The sequence below is a fragment of the Gracilinanus agilis genome, chromosome 1 (assembly GCF_016433145.1).
Source record: "Gracilinanus agilis isolate LMUSP501 chromosome 1, AgileGrace, whole genome shotgun sequence".
Taxonomy (NCBI): Eukaryota; Metazoa; Chordata; class Mammalia; order Didelphimorphia; family Didelphidae; genus Gracilinanus; species Gracilinanus agilis.
Genome location: NC_058130.1, coordinates 646990702 through 647015771, shown reverse-complemented (window position 1 = coordinate 647015771; position 25070 = coordinate 646990702). Strand labels below are relative to the sequence as shown.

Here is a 25070-nt window from a genome sequence, read left to right as displayed (position 1 = left end):
AATAAATTCAAATGCAGGGGAAGGAATTACACCATGATGTCCCAGATTTTCTTGCAGACACACACAAGTCCCCTGGACAGTTTTTACAAAACTATTACTGGTGCATATTTTAGATTCACTAATCAAAGGGTTCATCATTTGGGGGACTTTAAAAGCACCCACATTATTTGTGTCTCACTCTTTTGATAAATTTAAACAGCAGGAAACCGACTTGTGAGGAATTTAGCAAGCCTTAGCAATCTCGCCTTTTTATTCTTGCCACAAGCCAGAGTGAAATGCCATTTAGTCCTTTATCATTTACCAGCCCATGTTCTGTATATCAAACATCATGAAGCCACAACACAGAGTACAATAAAAGGGTCTCAAGGTAATTTTGAACTGAATTTTCACCTTGATACAATCCTGTCAAAGGGACTCTAGTTCATTTGGGGACTTCACCACATGTTCTATGCTATCACAGATTTCCCCAGTTGCCCTAATAGTTGTTCACTTGAGGTTTTCCATGTGATCAACTGATTTCAAATCTTGGATGAATCTGGAAAACCCATTTGACATTCATCTGGACAATATCTCTAATGCATGAAAGAGCAAATTTATATTACAAATTGGATGTAAAATATATGTGATCCATAAACCTTGTACCAATATCATCAGAGATATCAAAATGAGAATATAACTTATTATTTGATAAAGAAATTATAATATTGGATCAATTATAAAGGAAACAGGTCACATATGGCATAGAGAATATTAATGAACCAAAGGAAAAGCAGTTGATTAATGAATTATGAAAAATTAATTACATTTCTGTAGTTTTATAGGAAGACCAATAATTTATTATATGGAAAGTGCTTTTCAGTCAACTCTCTTCTAAAGAATTAAGAAATACATATTAGAAACAAGTCAAGTCATTTTATTTCAATGCAGGAAAGAGGTGATGATTCAGTATTAATGCCTAAAAAGTTTCATCTTCAGCACTAGGGCCTAATTTTCTGTCTTCAGGCTGAACTAGCCAGGCCTATAAAAAATGCAGGTACAGCACAGGCTCCTAACAAAATTCAGGAATTCATGTAAAAATGGGGTTTCATTTGTGCAAGCTGGTACTAAGTTTATCTACAGAGTTGCCATTTCTTGGTGCTGACTTTGTATGTGTGTGTAAATATAAGCCCTTACAAATGTCATTTAGTCAACTGATGTTCCATAGGAGCATCTCTTCTGCCCAAGGATGAAAATTAGTCTTTGAGGAAATCTACATCCTGTCCAGGGTATGTTCTGTTTGACACTTGGTGATGTAATAATTTGTCATACACAGCAATACTTCATCTAGTTGACATTATTGCTTTTAAATAATAATTACTTAATCTAAATTGCTAACATTTTCCCCCAATAGTAGGAAGTTTGGGGTAGGGAGAGGGAGATAGTGACTTAAAAGGTAGAGACCTACATATGCATTATATATATAAACAATAGGATTTGAGAATTAGACAGTATCTTAGAAGTCATCTTGACCTACCATTTAATAGTAACTGTGACCTGGAGAGGTGAAGGTAGCTAAGATCACAAGGGTTGTAAATGGCATACTGGGGATCTCAGTCCATCTATGTCCTTCAAACTCCATATCCAATAATCTCTTTACTACCCTGAACTACTGCTATGCCCAAAGTGAGTCATTATTCATTTCTAAGGTCCTACTCCTCAAATGATGCATTTGGTTAAAGACATATGAATCATATAGCCATCTCTAGGACAAGATAACCAAGTTAAATCATAGTAATTTATTTACTTTTCCAATGATTCATTTTGTGGAGTCTATATTCATATTTCATACAATTCTCTTGAAATCAATCTGATAGTAATTTAAGATACCTAGGTCAGATGTTAATAGTTAAAAAACAGAATTGGGGGCAATGGTTTCTTTTCAGCTTAAGGCTGAAAAGCAAATGTAAAAGCCAATAAGGAAGTGAAGAATGCTAGAATCGGGCTGAGAGGGTAATGACAGTTAACAGGAAAAAAATTCAAGTAATCACTCTGCTGCTTGAGAGGCAGCATGAGTCAGTTTATTTGTAGGAAAATCAACTTTTTCAGAATTCCAATTGATTACACTTTCATAAGGAGGCCAGGTATATAGGATTAGAGAGCTAGCTGGGACTAAGTGAAACCTAAATACTACAACCTCCAGCTCCTCACTATGAAAAATAAAATTTTAAAATAGAATTAAATTAAAATGACATGTGACCATAATTTTATTTTCTGAGCTATTGATTATAAGCTCTTTGAGGGCAGAAGCTAAGTTTTATTCACCATTGAATCCTTCAAGGTCCTATACATGGACTAGGTCTTCAATAAATATTTCTTGAATACATTAATAAATCTATCTATAGATCTATCATTATATACTTATTAAATATCTACTAAGTGCCAGATACTATGCTAAACGCATAAATCATTCTATAAGGCTTGGCCTAATTATTTAAACAGGAAAGCAGAAGTTGGTTAAGATGTCTTATTATCTAAACAAGTATTCTCTAAATACCTTGTAGTATTCATCCCATCAGTAATAATATTTTAGCTTCTTCCCTCAATATTTGTACATTTAGTTATAAATTATGTATGTATACTGTTGGGATATTACTAATGAATAATATATATATATATAATTTTTAAGTAAATATATATGTTATCAAAGAAAAGTAAAAATCTTCAATAAAGATGAAATAATATGTGATGCCAGTCAGTAGAGGGTCACTGGGTTCATTGAGTAAGGGAATGAGATAGTCATATCTTATGTGTTAGGAAGATCACTTTTGCAGCTGAATGAGGAATGGATTTTAAAGGTGAGAGACTCAAGGCAGGAGATATGGTAGGAGTCTAAAGCAAAAATCCAAGTGAAAAATGATGAGAGGCTTGACTAGGATGGTAACTATGAGTAAGAAGAAGGGAATGGATGTGTTAAAGATATGGTGAGAAAAGAGAATAGATTTGCCAGCAGTCTGGACATGTGAAGTAAGGATGAATGAGAAGTCAAAGATCACACTAAGGTAATGTTCCTCAGTAAATAATAGAATAGTACTGTCCTTGAAGGTAAAAGAGGAGTTTAATAGAAGGATGATAACTGGTAGAAAGAACTGTGATCTGTGATCCACAGAAACTTAATGATGACATTTAATCTTGAAGGGCTCAAAATTTAAAGAATGTAGGCTCTAAGTCATTGGTTATGCTCTAGATACAGAGTCTATCCTCTGAAGAGCACCACCTATGGGAATGAGTTGATGGGAGAAGGATGAGCTTGTTGGAGAAAGGGAGATTTTTTTTACCTAATGGTCTTTCCATTGAACCTTCTAAAGATGCTCATGTCAGATGTTACAGCATAATTGCCCTTGGGAGCCTGGACTCTGACTCAGAAGGAGAGTGGTTGAGAGCTTCACAGCAGGGGAATGGGGTGGGATAGAAGAATATATGATTAACTGTGAATAACTTAACTATTATTAACAAGACAAAGATTGAGGACAACTCCTAGGGACTCATGACTATATATATATCCCTCACCAAAGAAGGAACAGAGTCTGAATGCTGATAGAAACATACCATTCTTCACTTCATTTCCTCTGTGAATTTTTCTCTAGTGTAAGCAAGTGAGTCTTGTTTCACAAGATGATGAAAAGTGAAATATGTACTACATGATAGTATTTGTACAACCTTTATTATATTATCTTCTTGAGGAAGAAAGGGGTAGTGGAGGGGAAGAATGAAACATAGATTTTTGGACATAGCTAATGTGAGAATTTGTTTCTCTTGGATAAGTGTATTTATTAGAACATTACAAATTTATAACAAATCTTATGTATTATTACATTATATTATGTTATATGTGTATATAATAAAAATAAATGGCAATCCAAAAAAGAAGAATATGAGAGGAGGAAGACTGATGTGATTATATTGGAGATAAGCTCTATATTATCCTTTTTAGAGAGGGTAGGATTTGATCTACCTTTTCAGTCTATTATTGATTGACCACATACCCATTGGGGGTTAGACCATAATGCTTTTGGTGTCAGGGTAATGCACCCCCATCCCCTACCAAATCACTGTTCCAGACAACAAGATATAATTGTACAGTTGAATAGACACCAACTGTGTCTATTGATTCACTCCACAATCTGATAAGCTGCCAAGGTGCATTATGGTCTCCAAAACATTTCTAGCATATTTTCTTCTCACACAGCATTAGCCCTGGTTTAGGCCCTCTTTATCTCTCCAGGATAACTGAAATATTGGGTCTCCTCATCTCAAGCCTCTTCCTGCAATAATCCAAGCTCTAGATTTCCTCAGAGCACAAGATTGACCATGACACACTTCTTACTCAGTATAACACTAGTGACTCTCTATTATCTCTTGGATCAAAAGTAAACTTCTTTTTTCTAGATATTTAATCTCTTCACAACCTGTCCCATTACATTCTTCTCAATATTCTTCCATATTCCTCCCACCTTTGTATACCATGATACAGTTAAACTGGTCTATTAACTGATCTGTATATGTGGTGCTCCATATTCCATTTCTGTATCTTTTGCTGAACTATAGGTTTAGGCTAAAATGCATTCCCTAAACACTACCTTTTGGGCTCCTTCTCTTCTTTCAATACTCAAGTACCAACTTCCAAATAAAGCTTTTTCTGATCCTACCTTCTAAGAGTGCCTTGAATTTCAAAGCTACTTTATAATCAGTTTTATACATTCACACACACATATATATATACATATATACATATATATGTACATATGTCTCATGTGTTACAATATAAGATCTTGAGAGCAGAAAGGCAAGCACCATTTGTTTGTTTGTTTTTTGCCAGTGTCTAGTTCAGTGTATGGCATATAGTAAATAATTAATGTGTATATGTGGTTCTCTCTCTCTGTTTCTCTGTCTCTGTCTCTGTCATCTAGGACACACTAGAAATGAATAATGAACTGAGTGTAGAACTGAACTGGAGAAAGAAAGGAAGCAGGATGGCCAGGAAATTGCAAAATGATTCTAATGATCCCCAATTCCCCTTTATCTTTTAAATAGCATTTTATTCTCATGGATGTTGCATGACTTTAAGTTATAGAACACTACTTATTTAATAAATAATTCAATTGAAGATCACCCAAAAAAAAACAGAGAGGTCCCATGTTGGATATAGGTTGACTTCAGCACTTTACAAACAGGACATTATGAAAGAAAAAAATGCTAATAATATTGTCAAAGCAATGTATGAGCCAAAGCTAGGATGGACTTCTCATGCATCTGAATGATTGATATTAAATTTATCCTTTGTTTTGAAATTTTATAAGGAAGAGAGTTGTGTAGGATGGGCAAGAAAGATGAATTGTGATTGATCTTTATGACTGAAGGGAGTACTTTCACTAATGAGATATTATATAACAGAAGTTTTCAAACTTGGGTAGATGAAATTTTTTTGACATTTGGGTAACTAATTATTCTTTAATTCCTGTTATAAACCTCTATATTTTATATTATTAATTTAATAATAATTCTCTGAGGAATCCATAGGACTTCATCAGGGTCCACATCACAAAAAAAAAGTTTAAGGAACCCAGCTTTAGAGCATTCAAAAATTCGACAATGGAAGATCAATTGGAGAGGCAATATCTTTTCTTTTGTTCATTTCTTCATCATCAATCATTTTTCATATGACATTTTTTTTTAAAAATAACACTTTATTTTCAACAATTTGATGTAAAGGGGCAGCTGAGTGGTTCGTTAGATTGAGAGCCAGGCCTAGAGATGGGAAGGCTCAGGTTCAAGTCTGGCCTCAGACACTTCTTAGCTGTGTGAACTTGGGCAAGTCACTTAATGCCCATTGCCTAGCCCTTACCATTTTTCTGCCTTGGAACCGATACACAGTGTTGATTCTAAGACGGAAGGTACACATTTTTTAAAATTACACGTAAAAACATTTTTTTAAAACCAGTTTTTAAAAATCTGAGTTCCAAATGATTTTCCTACATTCTACCCTTCCTCTCACCCCTCCTGAAACAGTTAGAAATCAGATATAGGTTTTACATGTGCAATCTTATTAAATATTTTTCCATATTAGTATGACAGATTTTGAAGATTCCCTCTATTCCACAAACTGATTGTCCTATCTGCATATTCTCTTATTCATCCTCAGAGAAAGCCCATTAAAGCATGCTGTTCAGGACTAAAAATAATGCAGTATACATGGATTTGTTCAATACAGAGAACGACAGATTGTTACTTCTTTACTACTGCAATTCTTTCAATATCAATTGAGATCGCATTAATTTCATGGGTATCCACTTAGTACTGTGACAGCTAGTAATAAGGTGAACAAACCTTCATTCTTTTTTCCCCAATTCTTTGGACCAACTTATTTTCAGTTATCACTCCCAATTTATACCTTTATGTGCAGAAGTGTTAGCCTCACAGTTATACTAACCACTTGCCCTCCTCAGGTAGGTAGTGGTGCCCCTAGAGGTGTTTTTATTTTCAGCATGTACCATTGTTGCCAATATGATAAATGGCCATTTTACACTGTGAGGTGTAATTTCTAAGAAGAAATAATCGATACTACAAGGTGAAAGTGCTGATTTAACATCACTTTAAAAGAGTTTCTCTGGTGAAATCCCTGCATAATCCAAATTTATTCTGACACAATTGATATTTTACCATAATCAAAGTAACATGCATGTGTAAAGAGAAACTCTTCAACAATTACATGTAAAGTTATTTTTTTCCTGTAAGAATTACAATATGGATTTTTCAAGAAAGCTTATACTTGTATCCTAGCATTTCCCAAAGGGAGAGAGAGAGAGAGAGAGAGAGAGAGAGAGAGAGAGAGAGAGAGAGAGAGAGAGAAAGGAATTCTTTTCAATAACTTAAATCAATTCAAAGTAAACAATCTAAGCCCAGGATTTTGGCTAAGCTGAAGTATTAAAAAAAAGAAAACAACCTGAAATGTTATGTACTTCTGAGCCTGCACTAGATGAATAGGAACTTGAAAAATCTGCACCTTGCGTTACTGTTTGAACCTGAAGTCTCACATTTCGACAGCCAACGACTAGACAAATTTGACAAGGACAAAATGGGTCAAAAGTCTTATTTCTAAGGAACAATTAGACTCATCTAATGTTGATAAAACAGGTCAAACTAGCATCCACTTTTCACTAACCTTTCAAGTTAACCGTACCAACAAGGGAGGCAGCTCTCAATGAATGTTTATTCTAAAGCCAAGAGGTTAATGGAGATAAAAATAGGAAGCAGAAAGGTAAGAGAATAGAGGAGCATTCTAAACTATACAATTGATGACATAATGTTATTTCAGGGATTCCTAATTCTCTCCTGAATTGTTTGTCAGTGATTTCTAATTTGAAGAGTACAAACTGACAGAAATCTCAGGAAAGCTTGAACCAGGACAACCTGACACTACCTGCATTCTTACAGAACATCAATGTCAGGAAAAGAAAAAAAGTTGGTCTCTATTGACTTTGCTTTGGGACATTATATAAAAAAACTGATTACAGAGCTTCAATTCAGTGCCCAGAGATTCAGTGCGACTGATGAAAATGTTCTGGCTGTGTGATTCCATAACTGAGAAATACTGTGAGGGCAAAACCCAGTTTTGCTCAGTGAAACACCATTATGTTACCAATTCATAGGCACTTTTCTCGGATACACATATAAATATATGTACAGATGTCACAGGTTTGCTGAAGATGTTAGGTTTTCATAATCAGGACCCACCCAAAACATCCCTTGGACCTCAGAGGAAGGTCTGATGCCCTCAATTCTAAATCATTCTCTAAACCTAAAGGAAAATGGTCTTGTATGAGAATTGATCATGTGCCTCCAGAGGAAAAAAAAATCTGCATTGTAGAAATTTCAGTTAATGTATCCATGCAGCTCTCCACACTGAAATTTAATTCAAATTCAATTTGACAGGGTGCTGTATCACTCACACTCTAACTCCATGCGGTCTCTGGTACCACAAAATACTAATTTAAACATTTTTCTGAACCAGAATGCTATATTTTTTAACATAGTCACATATTATTGGACTATTTAGGATAAAAAGAAACTTTTAGTATAGAAGAAAGCCCCCCCCATACATGGTGACCACATTATTTAATCATTTTTGTCCAAAGCAAAGGCCCAAGTAGTGTATAAAGACAGGAAATACTTAAGTGGATTAAATGGAACCACAAAACTCAACCCTTCATATTTTTTAAATAGAAAAACACACTGTTTGATGGGAAAGCATATAAAATAGTAAGGTATACACTAGGGACAAGTAGCAAATGGCTACTTATTAAAAGTTTCTGGTAATTACAGAGTTCTGTAGAAAAAGCAGGTAAGCTCTATTACTTTTCTAATTATGAAACAATAGATTTTAAGGTATAAATTTGACATCAAATTTCCTCTGTTACTAATGAGACGTATATGAGAGATATTCCTATATCATATTGGGCAAAATAAGTGTTAACACCAAAAATGGTGATAGGGCATATTTTCAAATTATACTATGATATCCAAGAAGATATTCTACCCATTTAAGAAGTCTCCTTAGTAATATTTTGAGATTTATTTCCCCCAAATATCTTTGCAAAAACTGTTAAAAGTATAAATGGATTTAACTCATTAAAAGATATTAAAGTTTCAAACATTTACAGAAGTACACATAAGAAAGACATCTCAAATACTGTTAAATTAATACTTCAGGAAAGAGTTGGGGAATATAGAGAGTCCACATGACAACCATGAAAATAGTGCTGAATTGTTGCTTTTTAAGTAGTTCTACTTAGCTTATACACTAAAAATCAAATAGAATCTCGATTTTGAAAAGCACAGAGATCTATAATAATTCTTACTTAGAAACACCAGGACAAAGAATTAAATCAAAGACATTCTGACAAGGAATAAGAAGAAGGTATGTCTGATGAAAATAGTGTTTGACTTCTAGAACAGTCCTAGATGGAGCTCCAAAGGAGACTCTAGTGAAGATATTATAGTTCACTTCTACTAGTCTTCATCATGACAAAATATGTGGGGTATGGATTCTAGAACATGTGAATTTTTGTAGCAAGTTGTTTAAATCTGAATTCTTAAATTCTTGGCTCATGAATACTATAATCACATTCTTTAATTTGAAGCTAGTTATATGAAACTTATTGATCATTTTAAATGTTATTATTATTATTATCGTTTTTAATACTTACCTTCCATCTTGGAATCAATATTGTGTTCTGGTTCCAAAGCAGAAGAGTGGTAAGTGTTAGGCAATGGGAATTAAATGATTTGACCCCCAATCGCTTAGGTGCCTTTGATTTTAGATTTTCAAAAATTATGAAAGAATATCTCAAGCCATTATTTAAGTAATTTCAGCTTGAGAAATAATGATATTCTAAAACAAGGCAAAAAGTTTTTCTTAAATGTATATCATTAATTTTAAATGAGAAATATGCCACTAAATAGAAACAGTAATTTTGTTATCTAGAAACATAATAAAACTGTTATTCAAAGTGACACATGGTAATGAAATCTGTTTTTATTTTTATAGATTTAAAACAAAATTAAAAAATTGAGATATTGAGGCATTTGCTATTCCTTTGTATTCTGGGCACAGTATGAACGACTAGCCTTTCTAAGATCCATGCTAGTTTGCTTTCTCTCTTAGACTCTGTTTATGTTTGTTTCTTGATTAGAATCACTGTCTCCCAAGCCAAAGGTAATTAAGTCTAATATTATCTATGTAGCTCTGGCAGTGAAATGGTGACTGTGCTCCTTGGAAAGTCTCTTGAAGGAGCTGAGTGGTGTAGTGTAGTGGATAGAGTACTGGACTCAAGAGTCAGGAACCCCGGAGTAGGAATCTTTCATACACTTACTAGTTATGTAATCCTGAACAAGTCACTTCACTACTCTAAGTCTCAGTTTGCTCATGTATAAAATGAAGAGAATGATAGTACCTTTTTCACAGAATTGCTAGACAGACCAAATGTGATCCCTATATCTACATCTATATCTATATCTATATCTATATCTATATCTATATCTATATCTGTATCTGTATCTGTATCTATATCTATATCTACATCTACATCTACATTTATATCTATATCTATATCTATATAGCACTTTGCAAATCTTAAGGCATTATGTACATTCTTTCCCACTTTTTATTCCCCTATTATAATGCTACAGGATAGCAGCCGCATTGAGTGATATTAATGATCACTATTTTGACCAAATCCAAGCATACTGACTCCAGAATTATAGATCTAGCATTTAAATATTGCCTTTACCTGTATGACCTTGAATAAGTTTCTTAAAACTCCCTGGGCCTCAGATTCTTTATTCATAAAATGAGGAAGATAGTCTCTGAGGTATTTTCTATCTACTTCCTCATTTACCTAAAATCCGCCCCCCCAAAGAAATAAAATAAACCATGGAGGACTTCTTTTTTAAATTTAATAAAGCTTTGTTTCAAATTCTGAAGATCAGATGGGTGGTGTACACAGTTAAATAGGATCTGTTATTTCTGGAAAAATGATTCATGCTTTGATCTGTGTTAGGTGATTCAAGATTTAAACTCTTGAATTTTTAAGGCCATGAAGGTGCCTACAGGTTGTAAAAATAAGCCCCCCCACCAAAAGCAACATAATTGGAGTTTTCATATATGTGAAGGGGAAAAAATGAGAGAATTGTCAATATAGTCTCTCCTAGGCATTCAGCTCATGATGACCACTATGGGGATGGAATATATGTAGAAGATGATGACAGGTGCAACATACCCAAGTTTGGCAATGAATGGGTTAAAGAGTAGAAGGCTAAGTTGGACAGATGCCATGTTAAAGTAATTCTAGTAAGGATATGCTAATTAGCAAGATAGTTTGCAATTATGAAGAAATTGCAAGTGTACAAATGGAGTGAACAAAGTTGAAATTCTGAGCATGACTGCAGATGTCATTGTTTTTTAAAATTTAAGCAATATGTACAGAAGTATTATGTTAATTCTATGGCAGATTCTGCTAAAATTCTACTCTGATACCACATACCATGGCATAGAAGTGACCCAGAGCCCTTAGATACTATGCCAGTAGAAGAAAAGTTTTGGCAGGTCCTATCAAATAGGAAATATTATGAGGATGGGCCCAGAAATTTGTTATATGAATTGACCAAAAACCACCTTAGCAAAAGTTTGTGTGAGCTAATTGCTAGATTAGCCAGGATGTGACAATTTTTTTTCAGTGGTGGGGAAGGCTTCAGTAATTATCAAAGTCCATCCACTACAAAAATCACTGAGCAGTTGCCATCTATATTGAAGGATGAAATAGCCACATTGTTGAAATCATGTCCTTTAGGTATTGAAATATTTTATATTGGGAGCATAGACAATAGAACACATGACTTAATTGGTGTATGCTTTCAGCAATAGGGGTGGGAAGCCTCTAGAATAAGATGAACTCAAGCAATAAAGACTCTCCATTGCTTGTGGCAGCTAGGTGGTATAGTGGATAAAGTCCAGGGACTGATGGCAAGAAGACTCCTTTTCTTGAGTTCAAATATGAGCTCAGCCACTTACTACTTGCGTGATCCTGGTCAAGTTACTTAATGCTGTTTGCCTTATTTTTCTCATCTGTAAAATCAGCAGAAGAAGGAAATGGCAAACCAGTCTGATATCTTTGCCAAGAACACCCCAGTTGGGTGGCAAAGGGTCGGGCATTACTAAACCAACTAAACAACGTATTCTTCCAAAGCACCCAACACCAGTGACTGAAAGGGAGTGGTGGGTTTCCATTGATCCAAGATTTGTCTATCTAATCTGTTGGGAGAGTTCACCTGGGTAAATGACCTAATGTCCTTCAGATCTATTTAATACTGTTAAAGCACAACCATCTGAGGCTGTGGGCTCCTGTGTAACAAAAATAATGTACTCAATTGTTTAAATTATTAGAAGATAATTATTTATTTCTAATCTGTCTTTTTTGTTTTGTTTTGTTTCTTCCCCTTTTCAATTTTGATAGTTAACTATTTAAGAAATTCTTATCTTAATCTTTTAAAAAAATCAGGTATATACATTATCCTAGGTAGTAAAATGGGTCATGTGCCAGGCCTGGAATCAGGGTAATTTCAACTTTCTGAGTTCAAATATGGCCTCAGATACTTACTAGTTATGTGAATGGGCAACTTATTTAAATCTGTTTGCCTCAGTTTTCTCATCAGTAAAATGAGTTGGAGAAGGAAATGGCAAGCCATTTGCTGACTTCATAAGTGAACAAGATGTGTGGGATCACAAAGAGTCAGAAAAAACTGAAAAATAACTGAAGAATAATAACACGTAGTTTGTGAAAGTTTAGTAATCCAATAATCAGACTACCAGATAAATAAGTATAATCATCCCAAGTTTAGTGCTTATGTAAGAAATAATTTCATGTTAAAACCATTATTGATATTTTTGGAAATCTAAATAATAGAGTTTAGTGGACTTACCACTAAATTATTCATTCATGTTTATATCGAAAGAGTATATAAATATTATATATATATATATATCTATTTGAGGTTCTGTTCTTCAGTCACTGAGAAGTAAAACTTGATTTCTGTAGGGTTTTAAGACTCAGATAAATGCTTATAAATCTGTTGGGGCCCAGTTTATTAGATTTAATTAAATAATCTGACCTTTCAAAGAATCATATGAAATGTAGGGCCTGAATACTATGTAAAAAGAGAGATGCTTTTTTTTCCCTTAGTGATTTTATTTTAAAGGATGATTGTAATTTTTAAGGAAATTTAGCCCAAGGTTATTTCCTAAGTGATTGTAAGTAAAAATGAACAAATAGTTATTCATGTTTTAGCTTTGATGGGAATACTCCTATATTTGTGCTTGTATAAAATGTATGCATGTATATCTATATCTATAAATATATGTGATACCTATAGATCTATGAATACACGTATCAAATGTATATGTACATTTATCCATATAAGCCTATGTGTGTGTGTGTGTGTGTGTGTGTGTGTGTGTACACTTATATAATGGAAGAGGTTGTTGGAGGATGTGTAAGTGTAATGGTGGTAGACAATCATTTCACAGAAATACCATCCCAGAATCCAGGCAGCCACCTAGTTCAACTCAAAACTAAGAGAGAATCCCTCCTGTAATATTTGCTTAAAGACCTTTATGTGAGAAAGAACTCATTAGCTTTCATACCAAACCACTGCACTTTTAGATGTTTCTAATGCATTTTTAAAAATTATCTTAAATCTAAATTTCCCTCTTTCTAAATTTCACTTGAATGTATCTTTTATGCAGTTACAAAGTCCACCAAATAAAATAAAGGATGGATAGAGGTCACATGCAATTGAGTGGTGGCAACCTTTATTGCCACCTCCAAATCCCTGTACATGATTCTACAGCTTCTGTATATTCTAAAATCAATGGCCATATCTATAGATGACTGAATTGCTCTCTTGGGAAGCTGTTAAAGCTAAAAGGAATCTCTTTAGGAATAGTTTTAAAGATCCACTCCTCATGTCCATAAAAGCAAGGTAATAAATTATCTTCCATGATAATTGATAAGCATGATAATAGTGCTTATCTGTGATTCTGTGATAACAGTAGTTAACAGTTTCAGTGTTTCATTATGCATGATCCTTCACTGCTATTAGTAAATGCTAATTACGTCATGCTACATTAGTGTTTTTCAGTGGCTTTCTAAACATTTCAAATGTATTTGTATATAATGTTTGGGGGGTATTCTGCCTATTGATAATTAAAATACTAAACTAATATTAGGAGTGGAGTAGCAGAATAAGGATTAATTCTCAAGTTCGAAGTTTTTGATGGAAAAAAATTATGACTTAAGTAAAGTATTTTAGTACATTTACAAAAAGTATAGTTTTGGTTTTTCAGAGTGGGGGGGAGATAGGGACTTGCAATTTCATTTCTGTAGGGTACATTTAATGAGGAAATTTCCTCTTCCTATGCAAAGTGGAAAGTCATTGGCAACTTACACTTTGAGAGAACTTTGATTAAGAGATGTGATCAGTATCTCTTGGCTAACATGTTATAGGAAGGGTTTGAACCAAGTTTTACTGATTTTATGGCCATCTCTCTATTTACCACATCATCTTTATTTTATTATTTTTTAACCCTTACCTTCAGTCTTAGAATCAATATTGTGTATTGGTTCCAAGGTAGAAGAATAGAAGGGCTAGGAAGTAGGGGTTAAATGATGTGCTCAGGGTCACACAACTAAGAAGTGCCTGAGTCCAGACTTGTATCCAAGACTTCCTGTCTCCAGACACTATCCACTGAGCCAACTAGCTGCCCCTCCTAGTAAGTTCTTAATAAATGTCTGTCCTTCCTTCCAAGTCCCTATTCCACTAATACTCTGGGAGCTATAGTTTGTTCCATTTCTGACTTTGGCTGCTTCTCAAATTCCTAAAGTATCTTAATGGCCACCATATTGATTCTAGAATCAGCATGAACATTAAATAAATTTGCTTGCTGCATTTGAAAACTCCTGGGCTCCAGTGATTCATCAGGTTTAGCCTCCTTAGGCTGAGGGATTACAGTTGTGTGCCTCCATATTTTGCAGGCTTTCCTTTTCAGTACTAACTTGGTCATGTCACCATGCTCCCTGCTCTTCCCTGCCCCAACACCAATCCTTCCTTATTGTCTTTCAAATTAAATTTAATTTAAGTAACATCTAAGGCAGTGGTGGTTAATCTATGGCACAGATGCCAAAGATGACATGCAAAGTGCTCTCTATGGGCACTCATGCAGCCCTCCCCCAACCCCACTCCCAGAGTTTGTTAATAGAAAGGCAAAGGACTCTGGCAGAGCTGCTCCCTTTCCCTTCATCACTGTGATTGATGACATTTTTCACTTCATCCATGCCTCCACTGAACAGCCCAATGGGAGAGCTTTCTCCCTCCACTATATGGGGTAATGGGGGGATGAAATGTGCCCAGCACTTGGTGGGGGCAGAGAGGTACCACACTCAGTTTCTGGGGTGGGGGCAGGCATGGCACTTGGTCTTGGGGGTTTGGTGGGGGCAGGTACCAGCACTCCATTTCTAAAAGCTTCTCTATCACTGATATAAAACCTTCCAAATTGGGCTCTACCTTAAATTTATGAATTTGTTTCATATTATTTACTTCCACACACTCTATGATTATGTCAAAATTAGATATTGATTTTCCATTGTGCACACCCTGATATTGACCACTCCTGTTCCTTTGATTTCACTGTTCCCTGTTTTCCTATTCCCTCCATTTAAAAAAATTCCCATCCAACTTGAAAGGGCAGCTAAAGTACTACCTTTTCAGGGGCAGTGCTAAGATGAAAGAGAAGGTACCCAGGCTCACCAGATCTCTATCAAATTACCCTCAAACAACTATGATATAATGACTCAAAACAAATTATGGAAAAGCATAATCCACAAAAAGACAGGGTGAAATAATTTTTTGAGTCCAAAGTAACTTAGAAGGCTGCAAAAAAGATCCGTATGTGTATGTGTATGTGTATGTGGAATGCAAAGCAGCACCCTTGGAACTAGGTCTTAGGGGTGGCTGAGTCAGCAGCAAAGACTTCTGGAGCTCTCAGCCACATATAGTAAGGGAGGGAGTAAGACAACTACTCAGGAGATCTGCTCAGAAAGAGATTACAGTGATCCCTTTACTACCTCTGGGTATAAGACTCTTGTCCAATTGTCTATGTGCAGATATAGGTCATAATTCTAAGTTGCAGTCACAGGGTGAGGAAGAGCACTAGCACACTCCAGTACCTGAAGTGGAAGAGGAGGAGGGGCCTCTTGTTAAAGATCCAAAACATAAAGTAGTGCTTGTGGCTGTTCACAGACTAGATCACAGACTGAGAAAGTATTAAATACATTTCTCCTTAGATTGTACCATCATGGAATAGGTATAGATCCCCAGAGCCAGGTCTGAAAGCAACTGCACAAAGAATATGAAACTAAGAATGGTTTTCCTTACAACACAAAAACAGAGTCCAACTTTATATTTTTTTTAAGTTAAAGAAAAGAAAAAGACTGGGAAAATGAGCTGACAAAAAAAGAAACCCAATATAGAAAGTTATTTTGGTGGCAGAGAAGAACAAAATACAAACTCAAAAGTTTACCTAGTCAATATTGCTGTATCTAAAGTCAATAAGAAATATAAGAATTTCTTTAAAACTCAAAAAGATTTAATGTAGTAACTAAAAATCAAAGAGATAGAATAAAAATTGGGAAGGAAATGAGAGTGGATAAAGGAAAATCAAGAAAAATAATCAATAGTTTGATAAAAGAGGGACAGAAAAGTACTGAAAAAATTAGTACTTTAAAAAATGATAGGCTAATTGATAAAAAAAAGGCCAAAAAATTCACTGAAAGGAAGAACTCCTTAAAAGACAGAATTGGTCAAATGGAAAAGGAGGTACGCAAATGCACTGAGAAAAATAACTTTTAAAAAAAGTAGAATTGGACAAATGGAAAAGGATATACAAAAGCTCACTCAAGAAAAACATATCTTAAAAATTAGAATTGGACAAGTAGAAGCTAAGTCTATGAGGCACCAAGAAACAATCAAAGTCAAACCGATGAAGAAATAGAAAAAAAAGTGAACATTTTTATTGGAAAAAACAATTTAATTGACCTGCAAAATAAACCAAAGAGAAATACTTTAGTAATTATTGGAATACTATTACAAAACACACCACCAATTCCTATTAAAAACACTAGACGGCATAGGAATACATGGATGTTATAATGAGAAGTAGTTTCTATCTAAAAATATGAGCAAGTATCATCTGCAAGGCAGATAATAAAAGCTTTCCCAATAAGATAAGAGGTGAATCAAGGATGCCAATGATCACCATTATTGTTTTATATTGTACTATAAATAGTAACTTAAGCAATAAGAGAAAAAAAAGGAATTAAAGGAATTAAAGTAGGCAATGTGGAAACTAAACTATCAATCTTTTCAAATGATATGATGGTATACTTGACAATCAACCTAGACAATCAACTAAAAAAAACTAGTTGCAATAATTAATAGCTTTTGCAAAGTTGCAGGATACAAAATAAACCCATGTAAATTATCAGGACTTCTATATATTTCCAAAAAGTTCAGCAGCAAGAGGTTGAAAGAGAAATTTCTATTTAAAATATCTCTAGAAATATAAAATCCTTGTGCATCTACTTGCCAGTACAAATACAGGAATTATATGAATACAATTACAAAACACTTTTCACATAAATTAAGTCAGATCTAATCAATTAGAAAAATGCTAATGGGTAGGTCAAGCTAATATAATGAAATGACAGCCTGCCCAAAGTAATTTAATTATTCATAGCCATACCAATCAATTTAGCAAAATTTTATTTTATAGAGTTAGAAAAATAATTTTAAAAAGTCATCTGGAAGAACAAAAGTTCAAGAATATCAAGGGAATTAGTAAAAAAAAAGTGAAGGAAGGTTGCCTACCAGTATCAGATATCAAATTGTAGTAAGAAGCAGTAATTATCAAAACAGTCTGGCACTGGCTAAGAAATACATTTCTGGATCAATGGAGTATGATAGATATACAAAATACAAGAGAAAATCACCTTAACAACCTGGTGTTTCACAAATCCAAAGACCCCAGCTTTGAAATAAGAATTTATTGTTTGGCAAAAATTATTGGAAACTTGAAAAACAATATCTCATACTCTAGAATACCAAGAAAAAGGTCAAAATGGTTGAATGATTTAGACAAAAAGGTTGATACCATAAGCAAATTAGGGGAGGAAAAAATAATTTACCTGTCACTTTTACAGATAAGGGAAGACTTTGACCAAACAAGAGATAGAAAACATTACAAGATACAAAATGAATAATTTTGATTATATTAAATTGAAAAGTTTTATACAAACAAAATCAATATAATGAAGATTAGAAAGGAAACAACAAACTCGGTGGGATGGAAATTCACATCAAATTTCTCTTAAGGGCTCATTTCTCAAATATGTAGAAAATTCCTTCAAATTTATAAGAATACAAGTTATGGGGGCAACTAGGTGGCTCAGTGGATTGAGAGCCAGGCTTAGAGATGAGAGGTCCTAGGCTAAAATCTGGCTTCAGACACTTCTTTGCTTTGTGACCCTGGCCAAGTCACTTAACCGCTGCCTCATAATTTTAATTATTACACTGCTCTTCTGCTTTAGAATCAATACTAAAAGGTAAGGGTATTTAAAAAAGAATACAAGTCATTTACCAAATGATAAATGGTCAAAGGATATTAACAAGCAGTTTTCAGATGAAGAAATAAAAACTGTCAATAATTATATTAAAAAGTTCTAATTACTCTTGATTAGAGAAATGCAAATTAAAACAACTTGGAGGTACCACTCATATCTATCAAATTGGTCAAAATAACAGTAAAAGAAAACGATAAATTGTGTTTGAGGGGATGTGACAAAATTGTGACACTAATGCATTGTTGGTTAAAATGTGAACTGATTCAACTGTTATGTAGGGCAATTTGGAATTATGTCAAAAGAGCTATAAAACTGTGCATACCACTGTGATAACTACTAAAAGTTCTTTATACCAAAGAGAAAGAACTGTTCCATCCAGAATGCATATCAAAACATATTTTTCACTTTAGTATATTTGTGTTTTTATGACGGGGTTTTGATTTCATATGATTATTCTTTTACAACATGACCAATATGGAAGTAAGTTTTGCATGATAATACATATATAAACCAGAAGTTGCCTACCCTCACTGGGAGTGAGAAAGGAAGGATAAAATTTGGATCTTATAATTTCAGAACTTGTACATTGAGAATTTTAGTTACATATAATTAGGAAAATAAAATACCAAAAAATAAATGAAAGAAAAATAATTATTATACTGCTTGAAAGCTAGGATAAAAAGAGCTTAGACTTTTAAGAAATTATTAACGAAAATTGCCCCAACAGTGTAGAACCAGAGAGTAAAACATAAATTGAAAGAATCCACTGATTTACCTCCTGAAATAGATTCCAAAAGGATAATTCCCAGGAATATCATATTCAAATTCCAGAACTTTCAAGTCAAGGAGAAAATATTACAGTCAGACATAAAGAAAAAAAAATCAGATATCGTGGAGCCAGTCCTAAAAGTACACGATATAGCCGTTTCTAAATTAAAAAAAGACTAGAGTGTCTAGATTATGATATTCCAGAAGATAAAGGAGATAGGCTTCAAGAATCACTTTTCTAGCAAAACTGAGAATAATCCTTCAGAGGGGAAAATGGGTACTCAGTGAAATAGAGGATTTTCAAACATCCCTGATGAAAAGACCAGAGTTAAATGGAAAACTTGATTCTCAAATACAAGACTCAAAGAAGCATATAAAAGTAAATGAGAAAGAGAAATCAAAAGACATTCAATAAGGTTAAATTGTTTACATACGTGGGAATATAATTATTGTAACTCCTAAGAACTTTATAGTTAGAAGTAGTATACATAGAGAGCAAGATGATGAATTGAATATTATGGAATGATATATAAAACTATTAAAATTGAGGTATGAGAACATAGGGGAGTATTGAGAGAAGGAAGGGAGAAATAGAAAGGGGTAAATTATCTTTCATAAAAGAGGCATGAAAGAGTTTTTACAATGGAGAAGATGGGAGAGGTGGGGATGGGAGCCCTTAAACCTTACTCTCATTGGAATTGGCTCAAATAGGGAAGAACATACACAATTGAGTATAAAAAGCTACCTTATCCTACAGGAAATTAGGAGTGGGAAGAGATATGAGGGAGAAGGTAGCTGAGAGAAAAGAGGGTTAATTAAAGGAATGTGGTGGTTAGAAGCTAAACCCTTTGGAGCTTGGACAAACTGAAAGAATAGAGAAAAGGATAAATGGGAGGTAATAGACAATAATCAAAATAGTGAAAAAAATTCACAACAAGATTCTCTCTGATAAAGTCCATATTTCTCAAATAAATAGGGGAATTATTTAAATGAATAAGACTATACAACTCATTCCCTAATAGATAAATGATCAAATGACATGAAAAGGCAGTTATCAAGACAAATTAATTAAAGTTCTTTATAATTATATAAAAATGTTCTAAATCACAATTATAGAAATGTAAATTTAAAAAACTCTGATTTACCACCCCATATCTATCAGATTGGCTATTATGACATAAATGGAGAATTATAAAACTTGGAGGAAATGTGGGAAAATTAAGATATTAATACATCATTGTGGAAATAGTGAACTGATTCAACCATTCTGGAGAGCAATTTGGACTTGTGCCCAAAAGGCTATAATAAGGATATATATTTAAAATTTGACCCAGAAATACCATTATTAGGTTTGTATCCCAAAGTAATAAAAAGGGAAAGCCCTATATGTGCAAAAATATTTAAATCAGTTTTTGTTGTGAAGCAAAGAATTGAAAAATAAGGTGACACCTGTTAGCTGGGGAGTGTGTGAGTAAGTTATAGTATATGATTATAATGGAATACTATTGTATTATAAGAAATGATGAGCAGTAGGAGCTCAGAAAAAAATCTTGGAAAGACTTAAAAAAACTGAAGCAGAGTGAAGTAAGCAGAACCAGGAGAACACTATACAAAGTGACAGCAATAATGTTCATTGAACAACTGTGCATGATTTAGCTATTCTCAGGAGTACAATGATCTGAAACCATCTCAAAGGACTCATATAAAAAATGCCACCTGCTTCCAGGAAAAGAACTGATGGAGTCTAAATCCAGGAAGACACTTCTTACTGAGATAAAATCCAGCCTCAGATATTTTCTAGCTGGAGAAGTAATGGAAATGTAAACCTTTTCCCCTCTTTCTTTCTTAATTTTTTTAGTTTCCTTCCACAAATTATTTAATATGGAAAGTGTTTTACATATTAAACATGTATTGCACATGTAAAATGTACATGTAAAATGAGAGAGGGATGTCATGTCCAAAGAACTCTAAGTAGGTCAAAGTTGTTAGAATGTACAGCATATGGAGGAAGGTTCAAGATGAGGAGACATCATGAGTCCTATTTTGGATGTGTATATTTGAAGTTTCTCTCACAGAAATGTGGTACATTTTTATTCACATTTGTGTCATGAGAATTCATCTTGGATAAAAAGTCAGCTTCTGAGTCAGGACCTGGGTTTATGTCCAACCTCTGAAACATACTGTCTATGTGATCCTGTGTAAGTCACTTACTGTGTTAGTCCTCCCAGACAACTCATTATAACAAGTTGCAGAAGGTTTGTTAATCTGCATTGGTGGCATTTCTTTAATGATAACTACATAAATGAAATCATTGGTCCATGATAATTATAAAAATTAATAATATCAAATATAATAGCTAGCATCTACATACTGCTTTATGGTTTGTAAGAATATTTTATCTATGATATCTCATTAGATTTCCACAACAACTCTTCAAGGTAAATGTAATCATTTTATTTTATATTAGAGGAAACTGAGGCCAAGAGAAGTTAAGTGGACTTTAGCTGCTCCAAATAAAAATCCAAATATATTTATGAGCATCCTTCTTCCAGAATGTAAGTACCTGTGGGAACTGTCACTTCTTCAGTGCTTTGTATATAGGCAATATTTGAAAAACATGTTTGTGGAATTGTATTGAAGGCTATTCATAGCCCCAAAGACCTATAGTAAGAAGCCAGAGAGAACATAGTGCAAGTTTGTGAACATCACAATCATCAGAGGGAAGGTAGTTTAGGAAAACATTCAGGAATCTGAGGAGCAATTGAACAATTTTGGCATGCCCTGTATATGCCCATCATGTTCAGAGGGGATGCATCCTGAGAAATATCTTTAGTAAGAAAAAAAGAGAAGCAGTCTTGAGCTTATGATTCTTGGAGACATTTTGTCGAAAAGGACATAGACTCAAATGCTATTTTGCTTCAAAAATTACAAACTACAGACTAAGGCAAGAGTTCTCTTTAAAACCAATATACATTCCCATGTCTAGGCATTAGGGAAGAATCAACATCTCAGGTAACCCAAAAGGTACTAGGAAGAAGTGAATTGAGTATACTAAGCAATCTTCAATATATTTCTATTTATTCTCAAGAAAAGGAAAAAAAAAAGATTAGTGAGCTCACAGTATAAGGAAAGATGATCAAACTTTAAGAATGAGAATTACCAAGTAGATGGATAAGTAATCCTCTGGTGCACTGAATTTTACAAATAGTTCAGAAAATAAATTTTTACAAATATAGAACAAAGGAGGCATGATGAAACAACAATTTCTGTGGAGAAAGCCCTAGGAAGCATTATATGGATATAACTAATATGGGAACTTGTTTTATTTGATGATGTGTATTTGTTAACAAAGGTTTTGTTTTTCTCTCCCTATTCTACTGGAGAAAGGTTTAAGAGGAAGAGAAAGTAGAATTATTTAGGAAACGAAAAATATTATAATTTTTGAAAGGAAAGCAAGGTAATTATATTTATCACTAATAAATTATATTATGAGCCTAATCATTTGTTTATGGTATTTATGAGATTCTTTGAGTCCTTTGAGTTTCTTTATTGCGGAATGAAATAAAGCCTGATATATACCTCAAAAAGAAAAAGAAAGATATCTAAGTACTTTAGTAGATTTATTATTCCTTATTAATCAATAATATGATTGGTCTACCGAGAGATAATGCTTTCGGGAAACTGGAAGAGACATAGAGCACTATAGACATAAGTTCTGCTCTACTCTGCTCTGATCAACTGCATCTAGTATAGGGAAAATAGGATAATGGTGAAAGAAACTGGCATCGTTCTCTATGAAAGTAGGTTGAAGATTTAAGTCCTTGAGCCTGAAAAAGAAAAAGGCTGGAAACGGTTGTCAGAAAGGTGCTTTTCAAGTATTTGACATAGAAGAACTATAAGACAATAGTCCCCAGAGTACAGAATGGGTAAATTGAAGAGAGACAGATTTCAATTTGTTTCAAAGAAATTCTTTCTCATAATTGAACTATCCAGTATTGAAATAAGATGCCTACATTGGAGGTATGTAATTTATGTTAGATGTAAACGGGTTTTTAAAAGAGATGGTAAAATGGTATTTCCTTTATCTTGGCTATCTACCTTCTTTCTGACTTCTCTGAATGTTGGTTTATATTTTTACCTAATCACTTTAATTCAAATCCTAGCTTCTGAAATAACAAGTAATAATAAATAAAGAGATTCTTGTAGTGAATGAACTAGGTTTCAGATGTTTTTGACTTGGTCAATGTCTTCCATAAGGTCAGTCCTCAATAGTTACTAGTGGAGAAACAGCTTGGGAGAGTTAAAAAGAGAGCACAAGAATTGGGAATGAGAGGATGTGTATTTAAATCTCACCTTTACTACTTGTTACTGATGTGAAAAATCACTTATCAATTATTTAGTATTTTTCTGAGCCCCATTTTATTTTTGTAAATTAGATGGAAGGAATAGAAGACCCAAGATATCTTCCAAATCTAATAATCACAGTACCTAGGATCCCATGATTATTATTATGTGAGTAAAACAGTTGACTAGGTCATAAACTGTTCACACATTTTTGCCATGACTGTAAACGTCACACTCTACCTCATAGATAAGTGAAAAAATGTACAGCCTCTCAGTAGGGAATTCATGGATTTTTTCTACTGATATTAGAAACTCAGGAACAGAAAAGAACACCATGTCTTCAGTTATAAAGCCCAATAACATATGTGGAGCAGACTGAAATGTTTTCATTACACTTGGGAGTCTGAAATAAAACTCATTTAGCATGTAAAATTTATTACATGAAGGCATACACACTCACATTTTTTTATTTATAAAAATTTGGGATCTGATAGAAATGGGCAAGGGTTCAGAGTAAAACAAGAGCAATAGTATGGAGTCCAGCAGTGAGACTAGTCAATATAAATTTGGGTTCCAATAAGACTCAACAAAAAAGCTCTGCTCAGAATCTAGATTGCTCAAAAATAGCCTATAGCTTTAAGATTAGTTTTTTCACCCTATTTCACAGTTAAATCAACACAAATAACATCACAAATGCATAATTATGATTATGTATTACCATATTCATAATAGATATCAAATTCTAGAAAAAAGAAACAACTGAGGAATGACACCACCATTTTCAAAATAATTTTCCAGGAGAACTATGAAATTGGATTTTTAGGGGTGACTTTAATAGAAATGTTTCTTCTTACTTTCACAGTCACCAGAGATTTGCTGACTGGGTGGATGAACAAGATGTGTGGGGTACAACAACCAAAAAAAAAGCCTGGTTTTTTGGATATTACCCATTAGCAATATTTTTAAAGTTAACTTGGTGAACTGGAGAAAGAATGTTAAAAATAATATGAAGTAAAGAATAAGAAATGTCCATATTTTACCTTAGTTTGTCCTTAAAATATTGGAGATTAGGAGAAGAATAATGTGCAAAAAATCCTTGCATTTCTAAATTTTATAATAAATCAAGATTAAATGTAGCTAAATTGTTTGGGAGGGAAAAGAATGCTTTGCATTGACTGGTACGGATGGGGTGAGGGAGTTGCTATATGTGTGAGATAGGTAAAATCAGACTGGAGAAATACTTCTGAAGCTAGTGGATTCCAAAAACAAATCTTTAAGAATGTATTAACTTAATCTCACCTACTGTAATTTAAACTCACTTTTATATTGACTTTTCTGAGGAAAAGGGAGATTCAAACTCAATATAATAGTTCACAAACAGTATGTGAAGGCAGATTGCCAACCTTATCCTTATCAAGACAAACACATTCTTATTTCCTTAACCTTATTCTTTTCTCAAACTTTTATTTTTTGCTGCTGTCCTCTGGAGGTTCTCCAAGTACTCCACATTCTTCTCAACTGAACACTAGAATTCCAGAGTTTGGGAGTCTGAAGAACTGTCAGAGACCATATAGTTCAGCCAATACCTGAACAGGAAATCCCTGTATCACACCCCCCTGTGACCATCCAACTTCTGTTTGAGGACAAAAGGGGAAAGGGAATGCACTCCCCCATCCCCAATGCATCACAAGC

General features: G+C 33.8%; 1 protein-coding gene across 1 annotated transcript in view; it reads right to left on the bottom strand.

The window, feature by feature from the left end:
- ZFPM2 (zinc finger protein, FOG family member 2) overlaps positions 1-25070 on the bottom strand; it is a 496557-nt gene that overhangs the window by 188675 nt on the left and 282812 nt on the right. The window lies entirely within an intron of this gene.